We start from the raw sequence: 20108 nt of genomic DNA, 5'->3' as shown, positions 1-20108 counted from the left end.
CTTAAAGGATCTTCAAGTGTGCATTCCCTTGGAGCCCCTGTGAGCTCCGGGCTGGGCTCGGTGGCTCCCTGCAGTGCCTCGAGGAACTTGGGAGGAAGGGGCCCCACTGGATGTGTTCCTTTGCCGTGGGGAGACGTTCCCAGGCCCACAGCCCTGCACAGGACCCGCATCCCCCACGGCGGCCGCAAGCAGCCTAGTGGGGAGAGGACAGGCTGTCGGCAGCTGTGAGGGGCCCGAGTTCAGCCAAAACCCGTGCAGAAGGCTGCCAAGAGTTTCTTCTTTTCATTTCTCCAAGTCTTGTGCTTTGGGCCGGGGCACAGTGTCATCCTCATGTTTCCTATTACTTTACAAGACTCCCATCAAAGCGCCAGCCGTGCAGGCCCTTTGATGTCTGGGCCGATCCTGCCTCCGCCTCGGGGAGAAGCATCTTTGCTGAGGATCAAGAGGGGAGTCAAGCTGCGATGGTCCCCAGGCCTTCCCTACCTCATGTGCTCCCCCAGCTCCACTCCTGCTGGGACCCCAGGCTCCTGGGGTGGGGTGGGGGTGGAGTGGGTGGAGAGACCAAGGCCCCTGTGACAGAGCCCAGAAGGGGATTCAGGGGCCCAGAGAGGCCAAGGGGCCACCCCAGGCCACACAACAAATTGGTGAAGTGCTCCCTCTCAGATGGTGTCCAGACATGGGGGGGAGGCCATGAAGGGGATTTCTACTGTGATCGAGCAGAACCCGGCAGCCTTTGCTTGTTGGTCTCTCAGTCCCCCATCCCCCCACCACCCCCCGACCCCCCTCTTATTTCCTAGAACCCTCCTGGTGCCGACACCCCGTAACTGAGGCCGGAGGGGCAGTGTGGTATCTGTGTCACCTTGTTGGGGTTCAGATCCTGGGATCTGTCCCTTTGAGCTGTGTGACCTTGGTCAAGTTACTTAACACCTCTGAGCTTCAACTTTTTCTTAGGTAAAACAAGATGATGACAATTCCAACCTCAGGGAGTCCTTGTGAAGGGAACTGAGAAGATTCCTGAAAGGACTTAGCATAGTGCCTGATACGGAGACTCAAAAAGAATACTCCTACCATGGTTGTTGTTGATGATGGTGACAACCAAGGAGTGGGAAAGGGGTTTCTAAGCAGAGGGGGCTGGTGTGGAGTAACCCTGCTAATCCAAGACCCCACCCCTGTCTAGTCAGGCTCCAAGGAGGGGCTGGGGCCATCACTGCCTCCAGGGAATGAGATCCCTCTCTGCTCCTCCCCTAAATCCCCACCTCAGATTCCAAGGAGGGTGTGAGGACGGATGGAAACAGGGTGCCAGGCTTAGGGTGGGGGCACTGATGAGGTCTGGACCAGGAGGCTCAAGAGGAGACAGGGGAGAACTGTCTGGGAGGACATGGCCCTGTAGCCCTGACTCCGGAGGCAGCCAGGGTGGGAAAGGGGGGTTGGTTTTCTGGCAAAGCTGAAAAGCTTTGGATTTGACTTGGAAACACATTGAGAAGTCCCTGGCGGCTGCCTCCGCCGAAACGGCCTCTCTGAAGTTGAGCCCAGGCTGGGGAGGCTGTTTTATATAAAGGGGCTCAGGGGACCTCAGTGATGGAGGACAGGCTAAAACCTCTCCCTCAGAATTGCAACACATGCCCCCTCCACTGAGCTCCCACATCTCCCGAGGGCCTGCCCTGGAGGCTGGATAATTCTCGGGGCCAGGGGCCAGGGGCCAGGGGGACCAAGTCAAGAAGGAGTCAAGTCAGGGCGCCTGTGTGTCCTAGGAGCTCACAGGTGGGGAAGGGGGGGAAGCACCTTCTCAGATAGTCCCCTGGGTTCTACCTTGGTTTTGTGTCATATCTGTGTTTAGCCTGTGATTTTACTCATAGGACGTTTTTCTTTAAATTGACTCCTTTTTAAAACTTGAATACGTTTCTTTGAAAAGGAACTGTATATTGCTACTGTAAATGGAAGACTTCTAGCACTTGCCATGCAGAGCAACCGTATGAAATAAAACAAAAACAATGTCGTTCAATTCTAGCTAGCCTGAGACTTGCTCTCTCTGATAAAAACGAACAAATGAGTTTAGCAAATGCGACAGGAAGACAGGCTAGCATCCAACTAAGACTGCCTCCTTGAGTAGAGGAGAAAATGTCTGAAAAAAATGCTAGATGCCCAGTTAAATTTGAATTTCAGATAAACAATAATATTTTTAGTATAAGTGTATCCTAAATGTTGCATAGGCTATACTTACACCGGAAAAAAAAAATGAAATTCAAATTTAACTGGGAATCCTGTATTTTATTTGCTAAATTCCATTCTCTCCTTGATGAATGGAAGACAGTTTTTAATGGAATAACTTCCTCACTGCTAAGAGATTAGATATTTCCATGCAGTATCCTTATGCCACCAAAAATAATCTGGAGAAAACCTGTCCTGATTCAAGGTGGAATTAGAGCAGGCAGCAGCAAAGTAGTGTGGGGATTTGAAGGTGGCTGTGCACTTGAGTGAAATTCTGAACAGCTCCCTGAGGAAGAGAGAGGTGTGGGGTTTGGGTCCTAGTCAGGGACCAGTGAGTGCAGGGCCGCACCCTTCCCCCACTGACCCCAGGACTTGCGGGACAGAGGACACCCCGCAGGGATGCAGTCAACCCTGCTCTTAGGGGACAGAGGGGCATGTGTTTGAGGAAATGTGGCTTGTGAGCATGAGTGGCTGTATGTGTTTGCTCAAATCACACCTACTTAGGACACAAAAGGGCTTTTGAGGGCATCTCCTCCATCACCTCCCCCAGCCCCTGCCCATCCCACGGGGAGATCTAAAACTTACTTGCACTTCTCCAGTGACGGGGTGCTCACTACCTCGTAAGGCATCTCTCTCCATAGTTAGGTGGTATTGACCGTCAGAAAGCCCTTCCTTAGCCTGAACAGAAATCTGCCTTCCCGCTGAGTCTGTGGAGATTCACTTCGGCCCTCTGAACAAAGTCTTCCTTTTGCGCCAGGGCAGTCCTTCAGAGATCTGTAGGTCATGAGGGTAGCCCGCTGGAGTCTACTGAGACCCAGCTCTCTGGACCATGCCTCTTAAGGCTTGACTTCTGATTTCCTCACTTGCAGGGGCACGTCTTAGGGCCGGGGCGGGGTTGTTGCTTGGGGCGGCCCTACTTATGTGCTATCCTTAGGAAGAGGTTGTGCGTGGAGAATGCTGGGAATGGAGATGAGGCTAGCACCAGGGTGGCAGGGAAGTGCCTTTCTTGCGGAACTGCAGGGAGACCTGGGGACACGGGGCTCTGTTCCCTGCTCAGCACCCAATCCACTGTGCGGCTTCAGGCAAGCCCTCTCTCCTTCCTGGGCCTTAGCTCTGCTTTATGCACTGCAAGCGACTTGATCTATTCTTATGGGTAAAACCCCTTGTGACTGTTCTGAGTGATTGGTGCCCTGGCCGTTGGAGTTCCCTGAGGGAAGGGTGTTAGGCAGGGTGTGGGGTCAGCGTGGAAAACGGGCAGCGTAATGGACAAACACAATGGCAGTCTGGGAACTGCCCGTGTGCCAATCGTGGCCTAAGGGGCCTGCCCGCCCTGGCAGTACGTGGCTCTGGAATGACAAAGCAGGACAACACAAGTGATCAGTGAGGTCCCATATGGGGGAGGGGCCATCCCTGCTGGGAGGAAGGAGGTGTTCCCCCCCCCCCCCGCCCCCGCACGGTTGAGCTGGCCCTGGCCTTGTGTCACTCCATCCTGCAGACTTTCACACGTGTGTCAGCCCACACCCTGCCACCCGGACGGCCAGAGGACAGAGGTGCTCTGTGGAGTCCTGCGAGCAGGCCAAGGCTCATGGCCTGAGGCTGGTGTGGAAGGCAGTGGGGGAGGCTGGCTGGGCGGGGCTGGGGGTGCAAATGGGGCTTCTCTGCCAGGGAGAAGGTCTTTAGGAAACAAAAACTCGAGTCAGAGCTGGGGCCTGGCTGCTACACAAAGGGGCTTTCTCCTGGCCCTGCCCTTCAGGGCCCGGAGGCTGAGTGAGGGGGAAAGCTCAGAGGGCTCATACTGAATCTTCAAGCTGGGCAAGGTCTCCAAAAACCAACAAGTCCGCCCCCTGGCCTTCGGAGAGGCCTTCCTCACAGATGGCAGATGGTCAGAGAAGGCGGACGTCCTGCCACCTCCCGGGCTCTCCCCTCTGGTCCCTGTTTCTGCTGCTATCTCACTGCGTGACCTTGGCCAAGTCCCTGCCCATCTCTCTTGGCCTCAGTTTCCCCAGCCTCGTGAGGAAGGACCTGGATAAATGGTCTCCCTGAGCCCTCCTGGTCTCTGAGACTCCCAAGTTCTCAACGATAAGAAGCTCTGAGAGTTTACAGAGCACTGTCCTATTTCCTGCTTAGTTTATCTCTTAACAACCTGGTGGTTAGTGAGGTGGATGTGGTGAGCTCTACCCCTCCAGTTTTTTTTCAGATGATCAAATGGAGGCTCAGAGAGAGGAAGGGGTCCTCCAAGGTCACACAGTGAGGAGGCGGCTGAGCCAGTCTCCTGTGGCGGTGTCCAGACCTCCGTCTGCCACCCTGGCGGTTTGTACCCTCTCGGGGTGCAGGGAATGAGGGCACAGGTCAGACCAGGCATGATTGCTTCCCTTACCTGTTTTCCACATGGATTTCTATGTAGGAAGTATTTTGTGGGGAAAAAAATCATTGTATATAAAAGCAAAACAAAACAAAAAAACCCAGAAAGCCTTATGCTCTCCTTGGACTTCTCAGGTGGAGTTGAGAGGGACCCCTCCTCGGAGGCACAGGCCACAGGACCCCCTTCTCAGTGGCACAAGCTCAGGCAAGACCTTCCCATGGCTAATGGAAATGAAAGGGATTTGCATTAAAAAAATTTTTTTTAATGTTTATTTTTGAAAGAGAGAGAGAGAGACAGGGTGCGAGCGGGGGAGGGGCAGAGAGAGAGGGAGACACAGAATCCGAAGCAGACGCCAGGCTCTGGGCTGTCAGCACAGAGCCCAATGCAGGGGCTTGAACTCACGAACAGTGAAATCATGACCTGACCTGAAGTTGGAGACTTAACCGACTGAGCCACCCAGGCGCCCCTGCACTTTTTTTTTTTTTTTTTTTATCAGAGACATTTAGCATGATGGCGTTCGGGTGGAGGTTGAGAATTTTCATAACACATAGAACCACAAAGAACGAGGATGTCAGTGTCACAAAGTGTTCATGACGGAAGGCTCTTTAGAAACCATCTAGTCCACCCCTCCCTCCCTGCCCTTTACTAAAGGGAAACAGAGGCCCAGAGAGATGAAGGTGTCTGGCCCAGGTCACACAGCATCAGTGGCAGAGATGGACTAGAACTTGGGTCTCCTGACTTCCCCCACAGTTTCAGCACAGGCCATTTGCTGAGGAAGCAACAGGGTAGAGGGCCAGGGAGGGGGAAGAAGAAGAGGGGGCTAGGGGCCCGGAGACAGTCAGACAAGAGGTATGTGGGGTCCGGCTGCCTGCTGATAAGAGACCCACAATGCCACGCCAAAGGGATATTTTATCAAGATGTAATTTTTCCCGCTGCAGACACTATTTTCTTTCTCGTGCAGACTATGCTGGCCTTTGCGATAAGGCGCCTAGACATGCTCACACTAAGGCAGCCAAAACATGAGGCAGGAGGAAAAAAATTCCCTTCTTAATCTCCCCCCCCCAGCCCACTCCCCCCCCCTCGTTTCCTCTCATTCTCTCCAAGTTCTCATGCCCCCCCCAACCCCCTCTACCGCCAACCCACCCGCCTGGCTGGCCTCTTCCTGCCTTCCAGTAAGCCAGCCCAAAGGAGCCAGGAAGGTATGTAGCCCAGAGGAGGTCAAAGGAGAGAAGTGTGGAGGGGCTTCCCCTGGGAAAAGAGGGCCAGGCCACAGGCTCTCCCACCACCAGCGAGGACCAGGCAGGGTGCGGCGTGGGGTGGTGCATGTTATTTATGGGTTTGTCACTGGAGCCTTCTCCCTCCAAGCTCCCCACCTCCCCAATCCCTGCAAATGGAACACAGAACTCTCTCTGGTTGGGGGGTTTAAGATGGAGGTGATTAGAGTTTTCCCCATCTGAAGATTCCCTACTCCGTCAGCACCCTGGGTGCTGACCTCCTAATCTAAGGACTGATGGGAAATTCTAGGGAAAAGGCTGCCCTACCTCCTTCCATCTAAAAACTCCCAGACTTAAGAGATCTGACCAGACAGGAGATCTGGGACCAACTAGTCACTGATGGACCAGTCTCTTCTCCTGTCTAGGCTCTCCAGGCCTCAGTTTCCCCAACTACCCGCTAAGGGGGGGGGGCGTGGTTTGGGCTCATATTCTGACACTAAAATTCTACTGCTGTATTGTTCACAAGATGATGTTCTAACCCAGGCCTCCTGGGTGCTTGGCACATTGGCTTCATGGCCCCCATGTATCAGTACCCCGCCCCTGCTCTGCTCAGGAAGTCTACCCCGCCCTGCACATCTGGATGGAATTTACCCCCCAAAGCAACTCAATTACCGGTGATCTGATCAGGACGGCTCATGTGTCAGAGGGGGCCCTGGTGAAGGTTGCTCTCCCAGAGATGAGGGGTCCTGGATGTATCGTCCACCCTTCTCACAGCCTGGGTGTCCTCCTGGGGCTGCTGGAGGGACAGGGCCTGGGGGGGGCAGTGTCCTGATGAACAGGGGGTTGGGGATCCAGAAGGGGTATCACCTCCTGCTCTGTCTCAGGCTCCCTATCCATTCAAGACCTGAATCAGCATATAAAGGCTAGAGGGTGAAGAAAGATGGTGTTTGAATTTTAGACCAGCTGGTCTGGCTAAGTGTCCAGCCATGGAATCTTTAAGGGTGGTAACCCTTATGGCTTCTCTTTACCTTCCGATCCCTAGCAGGGAGCCTGGATGGTAAAGGCTGGTGCTTACTTGCAAGGTTGCAGTAGTGAGGGTTGGGGGTACAGTGCTGTGTCTTAGCAATCCCTCCTTGGGAAATTAAGGTGATCCCTGCCGTCTTCCTGTGGCTTCTACTAAGTTGGTAAGTGGGGTGCAGTGGGCTTTGAAGTTTCCTATTTCTTCAAGTCTGCATTTAAAACCTCTTATGCTGAGCCCGTCGCTAAAGAACTGTTTTCCTGTACTTTGAGCCTCCCTCCCCCTCACCATCCACATACACAGGAGGGTCACCCAGCCCAAGAGATCTGGGCTTCGGTGTGCTGTGCCTATCAATGCTATAGTAACCTCCTGGGAGCCGGGGGCCACCAGATTGACAAAAGGATTGGAAACAGAGTGAGTCATGCTTATCGGCAGTGGAATCGCGACTCAGAGTGCCTACTGCCTGCCAGGTGACCCACCATGGTCATGGCTCTGCAGGAACTAGGCTGGGCTCGCCAGTCTGAGGAAACGGTGCACGCACGCACACACACCCACGCCTTGCCTCCTTCCATCACTGAATCTCACCGGAATCTCAATCCGGCAACTATCCCCTGATGCCAATTAAGAACAAAGCGCTGAGCTTAGCTCTGCTCTGCGGAGAATGAAAAGTCCGAGGCCAAATCTCACTCCCCCAAGGGCTCACCCTGTCGATGGGGATAGAAAACACTGACCTGTAAAGCCAGTTAAGAGCATGAGCTGGAGCTGGGCAGGCCACGCTTGAATACCAGCTCTGCCATGGACAGGTGGGGGGCTTCAGGCAGAGACTTTAGCCTCCCCACCAGCCTCAAAACGTTGTCCGGTCGTCAGGAACGAGCAGGCAATGCATGGAGCACACGGTGCCTGGCATAAAGTGCTCCATGAATGGCCGCTTCATTATTATCTTGTGAAATAATTAGCATTAAGACAATAACCTCTCACTTACCTGGAAACCTTCCTCCCTTGCAGAACCCAGCCTAGAACTCACATGAAGCTTCCCTTCTGAAAAGTCCTCTGAGCTGTCACCAAAGCTCGCAGGCCCTTCTCATCAGTAAGCTGATGACAGAAGTGAGGGTAGTACTAGTTTGGATCACTCGGGGGCAGGAAATCTTCCCGAGGCCTGAGGATGCCGGGCTGACAGGGGTGGAGGGTCTGGGCTGGGAAAGAGTGGGGAGGCTCAGGTGGGGACCAGGTCCCCAGGGGTCTTGAATGCACCTCTAACTCACTGGCTGCCTTGGGGCAATGGGGGAGCTGCTGTGGGGTCACTGTGGGTGGGGGAGATGGCAAGATACAAGGCCTTCTTCAGGAAGCTGACTCTGGGGGCTAATGCAGGTTATGGTGAGGGCCACCGGCTGGCAAGGAGGCCAGTCGGGGCCCGTTGGAACCCAGACAGGATTTAATGCCAGGACCTATCCACAGCACGAAATTCCAGACGGGAAAATCACCACGTACTTGGCAAAGCCCCTCCCCCCCCCCCGCCCTTCACATCCTTTATATCATGTGATCTTCATAATTCAGTGAAATGGTTATCTCCACTTTACAGCGGAGAAAAGCTGTGTCCTTAAAGAAGGGACCTCACTTAGCTGTTAGTGGCACAGTGAGGCCAAAACCCCAGGCCACCAGCTCCTGCATCAATTCTCCATTCCCATGGAGGGTTTGAGGGTGCTCTGCCTGCCGATTCTTATTAAATGCAGAGACATTCAAGAACAACATAGCACTGCACAGTCTTGGGGCCAGGGTGGGGTTCAGGCGATGAGTGAGCCCCTAGAGGGTTCTAAGCACTGACTCTGGAGTCAGGGAATCCTGGTTGGAGGCCCAGCCCCATTACTTACCACTAGTGTGGCCTGGAGAAACATCCGAACTTCCCTGGGCCTCAGTTTCCCCTGAATGTGGAGCTGTCTGCCACAGGGGATGCTCTTTCTTTTCCACAAGCCCTGGGAGGGAGGAAACTTGTCTCATAGTAACTGTCAGAGCCCCCATGCCTGGCGCGGGCCTCAGAGCATCACATAAACTGTCAGTGTCATCATGATCCATCATCCACATTTATTCTGGGCACTTGCTATGTGTAGATTGCTCAGCTAAACGGATGGTGAGACCGTTGGTGAACTCTCACAGGAGTGGGGAGCAGAGGCCACCGCTGAGGGTGAATAAACATCAGTGGGGGTGCTGCAGCCCAGGAGGAAGGGGCCCTGAGTAGGGGGAGCTGGGGAAGAGCTCACCAGCAAAGCATGCCAACAAGCCCAGGGTCTGAAGACCCGGTTCAATTTTCCACTCGGCTGTCATCTTGCCATGGGATTTCTGGCCAAGGCCTGGCCCCTGTTTTTCCTCCGGGAGAACAGATGGAGGGCACAAGGGACTGGGAGCCGAGCTGTCAGGGAGGGAGTCTCCCTCACCTGAGGCCTCCAGGCCTGTTGGGATCTGCCGGCCTGAAGGGGATTTCCTGGGGCCGGCCCAGTTCCCAGCCCTGCTGACGTCTGCTCTGGATGAGTGCCCAGAGTTGGGGGGGGGGGGGGGAGGTTGCCCAGAACAGCACTCCAGTGGGAAAGGCAGGCGGGCACTCTCCCAGCCCATACCTTGGCCCTCCCTCTGGGGCACTGGGGTCTCCCCACCCCCAGCCTGAGGTGGGGAAGCTGGGGATCCCTTCCATTGAAAGAAGGCACTGCCCCTTGGCTCAAGATCCTGATTTGCTGTGTGACCTCAGGCAAGTCTCTGCCCCTTTCTGGGCCTTGGTGTCCTTTCTCTGAAACGAAAAGGACAAAGATTTCCAAGCTTTTTTGGAACTCTGACACACTGGGATCCTGCTGGGGGTTGGCGGGCGGGGGGCGAGGGGGTCCTGGGAAAGAGAACCAGGATGGAGGCGGGATTCCAGGGCCTTGCTTCCCTACTCCGAAGTAGAAGGTAGAGAGGATGCGGGGAGGGTGACGGGAGGAAAGGAGCCCCACGGCCTCCAGGTGGCTGTGAGAGGGGCAAGGCGAGCTGGAGGTTTTGGAAACATATTTATTTTTAAGTGTCCGGTGTCACTGGGGGCTTTCTCGTTGGGTTTTGAAATGCTCCAGAAGCGAGCACTCTGCATGTGCGTGTTTGCAGAGTGGAATATGGGCTGTATTTATTCATCCTTTAGCCGGAGCCCTTAAAAATATAGACGGCTAATGTCTTCAGTATGTATGAAATATCCCATATGCTCGGAAACAAAAGGGGCTCTGTTATTAAAGTTTCATTTCCACACGCCCCCTCCCCTCCCTCCCGCCCGCCCCCCTGACACCCTGCCCTCCTTCCATCCAGCTCAGCCTCTGCTCCGAGACAGAGCGAGAGCGAGGAGGCAGGCTGGCAGTCGTGGCCGGAGGCCCCGGGCATAGCTGGTCCCTGAGCGAGTGGGTGCGGATTCTGGCTCCAGGTGAGGGGGAGACCTTGGGAGAGGAAAACAGGGTCTTCCTGGGGAGAGGGCCCTCTGGGGTCGCTGGTGTGGCCAGTGGAGGAGTGGGGGTCGAAGTGGTCCTTCTTGGGGGCGCCTGTGGGGCCGGGGCCCTGGCAGGGCCCGGCTGTCTGGGACGGAAATGCCCGTTCTGCTGCTAACTGAAACCACATGTGTCTCCCAGGCAGCGGGACAGAGACGCCGCCAGGCCTGGGGCTTGGGACTGGGGGGGGGAGGAAAGAGGCAGGCTGGCCCCGCTGTGTGCCCAGGGTGAGTGGGGGGTAGGAAGGGTTGGGGTCATTTGCATCTGCGCAAATGAGAGTGCGTCAAAAACCGCGCGTGAATGTCTGAGCTGTGCGTGTGTGCGTGTCGTGTGGATGAGTGTGTGCGCGTGAGCGTGTCTGCGGGTCGGTGGTGGCCCTGTTCACAGGGCTAGATTGGCCTCCCTCTTGGCCTCCTGTGGCCAGAGGCCTGGGCAGACTTCTACCTATCTCCCTGAGCCTGGGAGCCTGCTGGCTGCCTCCCAGGAGGGTCTTCGGGGGGTGAGGAGACACCCCAGCTGAGTTGGTGCCGGTCCTTCCATGCGGGGACACCCCCGTGGCCACCATCCTCCTTCGCGCCTTTCCCTCTAGCCCAGCTCAGCCTTCTCACACGCGCAAACCTGTACCTATTTCCCAGAGAGAAAGGCTGAGGCACGGAGCAAGGAGCTAACAGCCCCCTCTCCCATATCTGTCGTCATCTTTTTTCAGAGCGCTCATGCCCAGGAGCATGGCATCTTCGCTGTAGCCATGGAAGATAAGGAAACCAATCCCAAGGAAAAGGCCAGCTTTCCCATACCGTCAGGGAGGCGGCTTGGGGGCTGTCAGCTCCAGGAGGGGTCAGAGGATAACTGGGACAAGGGCGAGGCCTTGGAGAAAAGGCTGGAGCCTGCACTCTGATTCTCTGGCAAACAGGGGCACCTGGAGGCCTCAGTGACCTGAGTCCGGGGTCTTCTCTCCCTAAGGAGTGAGACTCTCTGGGAACAGGGCTCTGGGATCTGGTGGTGGCCCTGCCACCAACTTGCTGTGGATGTCGGACAGGTCTCCTCCCTTCTCTGGGCCTCAGTTTTTCCCATCTCTATAATGGCAAGTTTGGGCCAAGGTAGTATTTCCCAAAGCGGTATGTGCCACCCAGGGAGCTGGTGAGATGGGGCCACGTGGACTAGTAATCTTCATTTTGACGAGGCTTGTGTGTTATTTTCACCGACATTAGGGAAAAATACATAAAGATACATTAGATGAAAGTTACAAACTGCTCAAATGAATGAAGGCTGGGGACTGCCAGATGGTCCCTGGGGTCCTGTCCATTTTGGCCACAGGCTTTCTTGACGCTTTTACCATTTTAAATGCTCAGAAGAATGTTGGTTCCGGCTGTCTGGGACCCAGTGTGGTCTGCTTATAAACCATTTTTTGGCCCCCGCAAATGAGCAGTTCTGTAATTCTGTGATTACAGCAAAAAGTCCAGTTGTCACAGTGCGTGCTTGTGCGTGCGTGCATGCGTGTGTGTGTGTGTGTGAAGGGACTGGGGATGGAGTCGGCAGAGCTGAGAAAAAGATCAGCCCATCCCAAGGTCAGGGCTGGGTGCCCAAGGTCAAAGGCAGGGAGTTTGGGAAAGAGATTGTTCCCTGACTGACATTTTCAAGTGCTTTATCCGGCCTCAGCCTTGCTTTGAATCGCTGGGTTGGGCAGGTAGGCGAGGGGCCACCCTGGCTTCAGCCTTTCCTGCCATTCAGCCTCGGCTCCCTGGCTACTTGGCTGTGTTTAATGTGCCAACCCAGGACCACCCCCTGGGAGGGGCGCACCGGGAGGATGCAGGGGTGGGGCTTCTGAGACTGTGTTGCTTGTCTCATCCTGCAACAGGCAGAGGGCACCACACATTGGCCAAGGATGTGAGCAGCCTCCTTGGGTGGGAGGGTGGGGGGGCAAATCAAGACCCCTTCTTGGGGAGGCAGCAGGTGAAGAGGAAGGAGCCCAGGGTAGGCTCCTTGCCCTCCTAAGGCTTCAGTGTCCACACCAGGCTCTGGAGGCATTGTTCTTAGCGAGGCTGCAGTAATTATCTAGCTCTGTCCGAGGAGGGAGCAACATCCTTCTACCTCTAGAAGGTTCTTGTTCCTCTAGAGGCGTGCTTTCCAGGGTGTGGGGAGGACCTTGAGAGTTTTGGGCTTGGGCTTCTTGGAGCAGGGGTGGGCCACATGGAGTTAGCCACCGTCCTTGGGACCAGGTTCCCTTGCGGCCTAGACCAGCTGTTTCAAATCCTGGAGAAGCAGCTGGCCAGGGTCAGGGGCACAGTCCCTGCTTACAGAACTTATCACATTTCAATTGGCCTTCAGCGGCCTTGTGCGTCCTACGGAACTGCTAGAGGCTACACCCAAGGCCAAGGGCAAACAGAGGACTGCTTTATGCTGCACTGGCCAGCTTTCTGGGCATCGTCATAGAGAGGTCTGCCTGAGCAGACAGTGGGCGTTGGCATTGCTTAGTTGGGAGGAATGGGCTTTAAGGAGCAACCCCTTCCTAAAGAAACATTCCCATTTAGCAGATGGAACTTTTCATACGACCAGGGTCCACTTACATGCGTAACCCTTGTTGTGCTAAACGGTGGGTTCCAATGAAGGCAGAGGATTCGAGTTAAACCCAGCCACAGTGATGCCCTGGGCGCCCCCCCTTCCTTACATTTCACCTTGATTTCCCTTTCCTGGGTTTGCTAGAGGCAGAACGTGGAGGGATAGCACGTTCCCCGTAGAGTCACACGCAGGTCTACCGGTGACGATATCGACTTCAGGCAAAGGAAAGCTGGAGCTTGCTGTGGGGTTAGGAAAAAAGAGAAGGAAGAAAAGCGGTCAGGTGGACCTGTGCTTCGTTCTTGCTGCGGCTGTGGGACCTCGCCGGGTTACTGCACCTCTCTCAGCTCTACTTTCCTGGTCTGTAAAATGGGTTGTCATGAAGACGCCTGAGACGATGGGACAGAAGCCACGGCACACACTGCACCCAATAAGTGGAAGCTCAAAGGTGTCGGGCCTGGCAGTGACTCTGCTGACTTAAGAGCAGGGTGTCATCACCACTTCACGAGGGGGAGGACGAGACCGAGAGCGATTGCCCTGAGATGAGGGGAGAGTGCTAACTCTTTCCCAGCCTTGGGCTCCAGGCCCGGCCCTGCTCCTCCTGGCCCTGTAACTTCAAGCTGGCCACTTAACTCTTCTGTCAGTTTCCTCATCTGTAAAACTGGGGCAGGGATCGCACCTACTTCGTGGGGCATTGGTGGGGGTCAAGTGAGCCAACCTAAGTAAGTGTTCAGTGGATACTCACCTGGCTGAATGGAACCCTGGAGGCCTGAGGCCTGGGCATGGCTGGCCTCAGGGTCCCTTGCCCCTCAAATGTTCTCAAATAGTCCTCCTGGTCCCTCGGTGGCGTCACAGCCCTTATAGGTAGTAAGGCCAGGTGGTCAGAAGCTTAGGGAGCCTCAGGAAGACTCCTCTCTGGGGGCTGGTTTCAGATCTCCCAAAACCACCTCCTGGAGGAACCCTGGGCCCCAGTCCCGGGCAGTGGGTGGGTTGGTAACAGTGCTCTCCGTTGGCATTGCCAGCAGGAGAGTAGGGCGGCTTCCTACAGGAGGGAACCGGGAAACTGAGGCTCAGACAGGAAAGGGGCCTGTGTGGGGCTGTGGCAGGGAAGCAGGGTCTAGAAAACCTCCTGCGGAGGGGGAGGGGAGGGCCCAGTACCTACCCTGCCAGGGCCTCCCTCCGGCTCTGCTCACTGGAAGCAGGAACCAGTTAAAGGGGAACCGGAAAGGAGAGAAAGAAAGCAAACAGAGTCAGAGAAAAGCCTGGAGCTTGAAGCACTGGGGTTGTTTGGTCTGGCGGAGCCACCTCCTAGGCCACTCCCAGCAGCACTGCACAGACTCCAACAGCCGCCCCACACACGTGTGCACCCACACACACACACAGACACACGCAGATACAGACACACATGCAGACGCACACATGCACAGATACACACACAGATAGATAAGCACACACACACACACACACAAGACAGACATATACACACACGCACGCACATGGTGCAGCAGCTCCGGCTGGAGGGCAGGTGCTGAGCTGGAGGGTTTCTAGAACCCCTGGCTCAGCCCTTCACTGCAACCACAATAACACTTACCGGGTACTTACTGTTGAGCTCGAAGCCCTTTACTTACATGAACTGGTTTAATCCACACAGCAGCCGGATGAGGTGGGTGCCGTAATTAGCCCTGGTTTGCATATGGGAAACCAGTCTCAGAGAGGCAAAGGAACTCAGCCAACGTCACGCAGTTTGTCCAACGCTGCCCCCTCCCCCCGCCCCCGCCAAAGCAGGTCCCCGGAGCACAGGGCCCATCGGCCAAGCGCTGCCCCACGCTGTCGCGGGGCGGGGGGGGGGGGGGGGCACTGGGCTGTGGCTCTGCTCCAGGCACCGCGTTCAGCACTTTCACCCCCACCGTGCCTGCAGTGTGAAGCAGCACCCCGAGGCTGCCCTTTCCTCCGGCCCAGGGAAGGGAAGCGTCCTGCCCTTGGAGACAGAGCGCAGAGGCAGCAGGGCTGGGGTGCCTCCATGTGTGCGAGCCAAGGCATCAGCGGAGAGGAGAGGCGGGGGTCGGAGACGGACAAAGAATCGCATTCGCAGCGTTAGCAGCGTTAGACTCGGCACCCCCAGCCTCCTCCTTCAGCACCTTCTGCCCAAGCTCCCCTTCCCCCACCCGCCCCAACCCCCAAGACTGGACCTCCATCCTCTCTCTAGCCCTGGGATTCCAGTGCCCCACACTTCACGCTTGTTCAGCCCGCCAGCCCTTGCTTCGGTGTGTTCTGAGTTTCCTTAATGATAGCTTTGGATAACTGTTGACAAAACACGTTTCCCGTCCATTATTTGATTTCATCCTGTATGTGCTGTATGTGCCGGACAGGGTGGGGGGAGGCGTCGGTGGTGACTATGATTTTCTTGTATCTTGACTCCATCCCTCCCTGAGAATCCTTTCCACAGAGGGTCAAACTAACCGAAATACACATCGGAGTCCTCCCCTGGGCTCGAAATGCCCACAGCACAGGTACAGGATGCGGGAGATGCGGTATGAAAGTGGAAGAGATCTCTGGGATCCGTGGGGACAGTACGACCCAGCAGAGATACCGCTGTTGAAAGAGGGCGAAAGGGCCACTTTGATGCTAGGCTGCACTGATCATGATAGAGTATCCGAAGTGGAGGTGGTGATGGGCTTGCCAGTTTGTGCTGCTTTGGTTTTCCTGGAATATTGGGGTCCCTTCCCTTCAGAGAGTCTGACAGACCGGACTGACAGTAGAGGAGGGTGCACAGGATGGGGTGGGGGTGGTGGTGGGGGGGTCAGAAAATTCTGTCCCGTGTGGAATAGTGGGATAGAAAACAGGGCTGAACTTGTTCTGTCATACTCAAGACGATGGGGCTGAGATCCGTGGGGAGGGGTGGAGGGGCTACTAGAAGGAAGATGTCACCTCTATAGAAAAGGGGTGCTCAAGACAGACTGAGCCATCCCTGGGGAAAGGGAGGCCCCCGATACCAGAAGTGAACAAGCTGAGGCTCAGGGCCCTGAGGGAAAGGCAATTCAAGAACCAGATGGGGGCTTTAGCCCTCTCCCAGTCCCACTATTCGGCCAATGCGTACAAGTGTCTCCTGCCTTTGGCTCCTTCCACAGGTGGGCTGAAGCTGAGGGGTCCCCAGGGAGGCCTGGGCACACTCCCTCAGCCAGGTCTCTCCATGCTTCACAGCCTCAACCCCTCCCCCACCCCCTGCCCTCCAGGATCAAGACACAGAATCTTTCTCTTTTTTAAATGTTTATTTATGTGTGAAAAAGAGAGAGAGAAATTGAGTAGGAGAGGGGCAGAGAGAGAGGGAGACAGAGAATCCCAAGCAGGCTCCGCACTGTCGGCTCAGAGCCTGGTGCGGGGCTCGATCTCACGAGTCGTGAGATCATGACCTGAGCCGAAATGAAGAGTCAGGCCTTTAATGGAATGAGCCACCCAGGCGCCCCCAAGACACAGAATCTTGGTAAGATAGATCCACAGACTTACCAGAGTTGAAGGAACTCTTGGCAAGTGTCTTGTTCAACCTCTTCACTTGACAGAGGGGTAAACTGAGGCAAGAGAGGAGAAACAGCTTGCCTGAAGTCAGTGGCTCACAGGAGATGGCAGATCATAACTTTAGCTTGAACCCAGGTCTCCAACCCTAGGTGCCCACCTCCCTGTACCGCCAGGTCGCTGATGAACTGACAATCTGATTCCCCACCCCCGTCAGAGAAAGTTTCCAGGCGGAACCAGTCCACCCCTTTCCCACACCCTATCGTGTCTCTCATTTGAGATCTGTGCTACATGCATTTAGTGAGCACCTACTAGGTGCCAGGCATTACAGTAGGTCCTAGGGATGATAGCTCCTGCACTAGAGCAGGGAGCGTGCCTCGTCCCTCTATCCCTTACAGAGTGCTTTCCATGATCTGCAATTACCTGGCTTATTTATTCAACTACTACTTTGTCGTGTGTCCTACCATGCCCTGCCCTCAGCATTTCCAAGTCCAGGAGACTTGTCCCCGCTGTACTCCCAGCTCCCAGAGCAGCCCTGGCTCACAGCACATGTTTAAAAACTGCTTGCTGAGTGAATGATTGAATGAATGGCAGTGAGCAAAGCTGACACCGTGCCAGCGCTTGTAGGACCAGAACGATGACCAACACTTCCTGGACTTGTCCCTGTGCCTGGTATGGTGCTAAGTGCTTCTCCCATATGATTTCATGTAATCCTCACAAGTCCTAGGAGGTGGTTCTGTCATTGGCTCCATTTTACAGATGGAAAATTGAGGCTTAAAGAGGCTAGGTAACTGCTCACAGCCCTTGTCCCCTCCTACCTTGTGTTATAAATATCCAAGCCACTGCCTCATGTCCTCTTGCCCATGCTGGACTGCTTGAAGGCAGGAGCCCCATCTGCTTACCTTGGTTTCCCCCCCACACCCCCCAGTGTCCGGCTGGCCCCTGGTGGCACCTTTAAATGCTCATTAAATTCCGTTGGGTTGAATGAAAATTCAGTTGGGTTGAATGAAAAGGATATGGTGGAGAAGAGATGAATGGAAAACACTAAGCAAGGGACAGACAGCAGCACAGAGCAGTGTCAGCACTGGAAGCCATCTTCAAAGACCACTTCATCCAATGCCTCCCTGACCCACATTCAATTTCTTGACTACCTCTAGAGCAGCCTGCCAAGGAGTCTTCCAGGCTCTGTTTGTTCACTGCCAGTGACAGGGAGCTCAGCCCCTACGGTGGCATGAGATAATCCCAGGAAATCATTTAGCTGTGTGCCACATGGTCCCCTGATAGCTGATTTTTCATGGGCGCTTTCTCTGTACCAAGACACTGAATCCACACCAAAGTGTAAGAGGTAGGTACTATTGGGGCGCCTGGGTGGCTCAGTCGGTTAAGAGTCCGACTCTTGGTTTCAGCTCAGGTCATGATCTCATGGTGTATGAGTTCGAGCCCCACGTTGGGCTCGACAGCACAGAGCCTGCTTGGAACTCTCTCTATCCCTCTCTCTGCGCCTCCCCCACTCACTCTCTCTGTCTCTCTCTCAAAAATAAATAAATAAAACTTAAAAAAAATTTTGAAAAAAAAAAAAAGAGGTAGGTACTATTATTACCCTAATTTGACAGATGAGGAAACCAAGGCATAGAGTTATAGAACTTGCCTAAGGTCTCACAGCTGGTAAGTGGCAGAGTACGGAATAGAATGTGAAGCCCAGGACTGTGGCCCTAGGCAGTATGCCCTCCTGACCTCTATGCCAGCACCGTTTTGAAATAACGTGAGTACATGTCATTTCAAATTGTCTAGCAGCCACCCTAAACAAGTAAAAAGAAGCAGGTGGGGGGGAAAAAAAACCTCGTGGAATTTATTTTAATAACACATTTATTTAAAACCAAGATAGCATCGTCCTAACACGAAATAAATCTTTAAAAAGTTATCAGTGAGACATTTTACATTCTTCTTCGGGGACGAAAGTTTTGAAATCCGATGCTATCCTTTATTCACAGTACGTCTCAATCTGAACTTGCCACATCTCGAGTGCAAGTAACGCACACGGCTAGCGTCCCCTGGATCAGACTGTCTGTCAAGGTGCTTATGTGGTACCTCCTAGTGCATAGGAAGAATCCAACACATATTGGCCACTATTATGATTATTTTTGCCACTGATTTTCGTTGGTGGTGGTCCATGGAAAAGCTGGGCTGAGGCCCCAAGCCCTTGGCATCGGCTCTTATAGCTCTATTCTTAATCTGAGTCTTTCAAGCCAGCAGCTTGCTGTCTCCCAGGCTAGGCCAAGCTTCGTGGATCCTTGGCCTGTGGGTTGAGAAAAGCCAGCCTAACTGTCTCTAGGAAGGGCGGGAGAGGCCGGGCTGGGGCCTGCCTATCTCCTGGCTGGCCAGCTAAGTACCAAATGAAGTGAGGCCCCCTTGGGGTTTATAGGCTTGTGCCCCTCTGCTGTGGAGGGTGTGGGGGGTCCAAGAGCACATCTGGAAGGGAGAGGGCAAAGGCCCTCCTTCCATGGTCCCTGGAAACAGCATCTCCTGCACACTTTAGGCAGACTGGGCCTTTAAATAGAACAAACAAACAAACAAACGACCCCATCACTGCCCCCTTCTCTCTCTTGGTTCCTGGATAGCTGCTAAGTACATACAAAGAGGCAGGCAATGTGAGCCAGTGGTTCCCAGCCCTGACTGCATATTGGAATCACCTGGGAAGCTTCAAAATAGTACATTGGTGCCTACCTCCATAGGTTGTAATTGAAGTGGCCTGGGGTATGGCTGGGCCTTTGGCGTGTGTAAAAAATCCTCGGGGGTTCTACCGCGCAGACAAGTTTGGAAACCGCTGTGCTTACCCTTAGGGGTACAAGCTCATTTAGCCTTCACGGTAGGTATGATGCAGGTGTGGTTATGGCTCCCACTTTACAGATGGAAAAATGGAGGCTCGCAGTGGTAAGATAACCGGCCCCCCAAGTTCAGCCATCCAGGAAACAGGCACAGTAGGGATTCACCAGCTATGGTCTTAACAAGTAGTGTGCTGCTAAATGTTTAACAACTGGCTCTCTGGGGTGGGGGTGGGAGGTAGCGGGGGGGGGGGGGGCGATGGCGGAGGGGAGGGGAGCCTGATCTGTAGCACCCACCCATCTCTATGGTGTAACAACTCCCACCATGGCCAATTTTGAGCTATCAAAGTGATATCTCTGAGTGCAGACTTGGGAAGAAATTCACACAGGTGACTGTTGGGTCAGAATGGCAGGCTTCAGCACGTGGCTGGGCCCCCTGTCTGCATGGGGAAGGGTCTCATCGAGGGGGAGGTAGGTATCATTAGTAATTTCCTCAATTTTTAGTCATAGAACTTTCTCAAATGAAAAATTGAAGAACCCCAATACATCCCACAGATAAAAAGCAGTATGTTGTTCGTAGAAGCTTATTTTTTTAAGTTTATTTATTTTGAGAGACAGATAGACAATCCCAGGCAGGCTCCACGCTGCCAGCGCAGAGCCTGACGTGGCGCTCGAACCCACGAACCGCGGGGTCATGACCTGAGCCGAAACCAAGAGCCGGACGTCCAACCAACTGAGCCACCCAGGCACCCCAGTAGAAGCTTATTTTATAAACTTAAATTATAATATCATGTGTTTGTGCAAACTGGGCTCTCCCAGGTGACCCCTCAGGGCGGGGTGAGGGGGCACTTATGAGCGTGGATGGTAGGTGGCGTGAGGAACAGCCTCTACTCAGAGCTGGGAGACCCATGCTCCAAGCCCACCGTTGAC

General features: G+C 54.5%; 1 protein-coding gene and 1 long non-coding RNA gene across 3 annotated transcripts in view; one reads left to right on the top strand and one right to left on the bottom strand.

Annotated features, from left to right (window-relative positions):
- Positions 1-10097: 10097 nt before the first annotated feature.
- The window catches only part of SYNPO (synaptopodin), a 55393-nt gene continuing 45382 nt past the window's right edge, over positions 10098-20108 (top strand). Inside the window, exon 1 of the mRNA XM_023260430.2 lies at positions 10098-10232. The gene's annotated coding sequence lies outside the window, so the exon portion shown is untranslated. The remainder of the gene's footprint in view (positions 10233-20108) is intronic.
- LOC109491472 lies at positions 11460-14690 on the bottom strand. 2 transcript variants are annotated; one of them, XR_002144838.2, is made up of 3 exons: positions 14009-14677; positions 13592-13703; positions 11460-13088 (listed from the first exon to the last, which is right to left on the bottom strand). It is a non-coding gene; the product is annotated as an uncharacterized LOC109491472 (long non-coding RNA). The 2 variants fall into 2 exon arrangements; XR_002144837.2 differs by having other exon boundaries at positions 13592-14690.

Source organism: Felis catus, chromosome A1 (genome assembly GCF_018350175.1).
Source record: "Felis catus isolate Fca126 chromosome A1, F.catus_Fca126_mat1.0, whole genome shotgun sequence".
Lineage (NCBI taxonomy): Eukaryota > Metazoa > Chordata > Mammalia > Carnivora > Felidae > Felis > Felis catus.
This window is presented reverse-complemented; position numbering and strand designations above follow the sequence as displayed.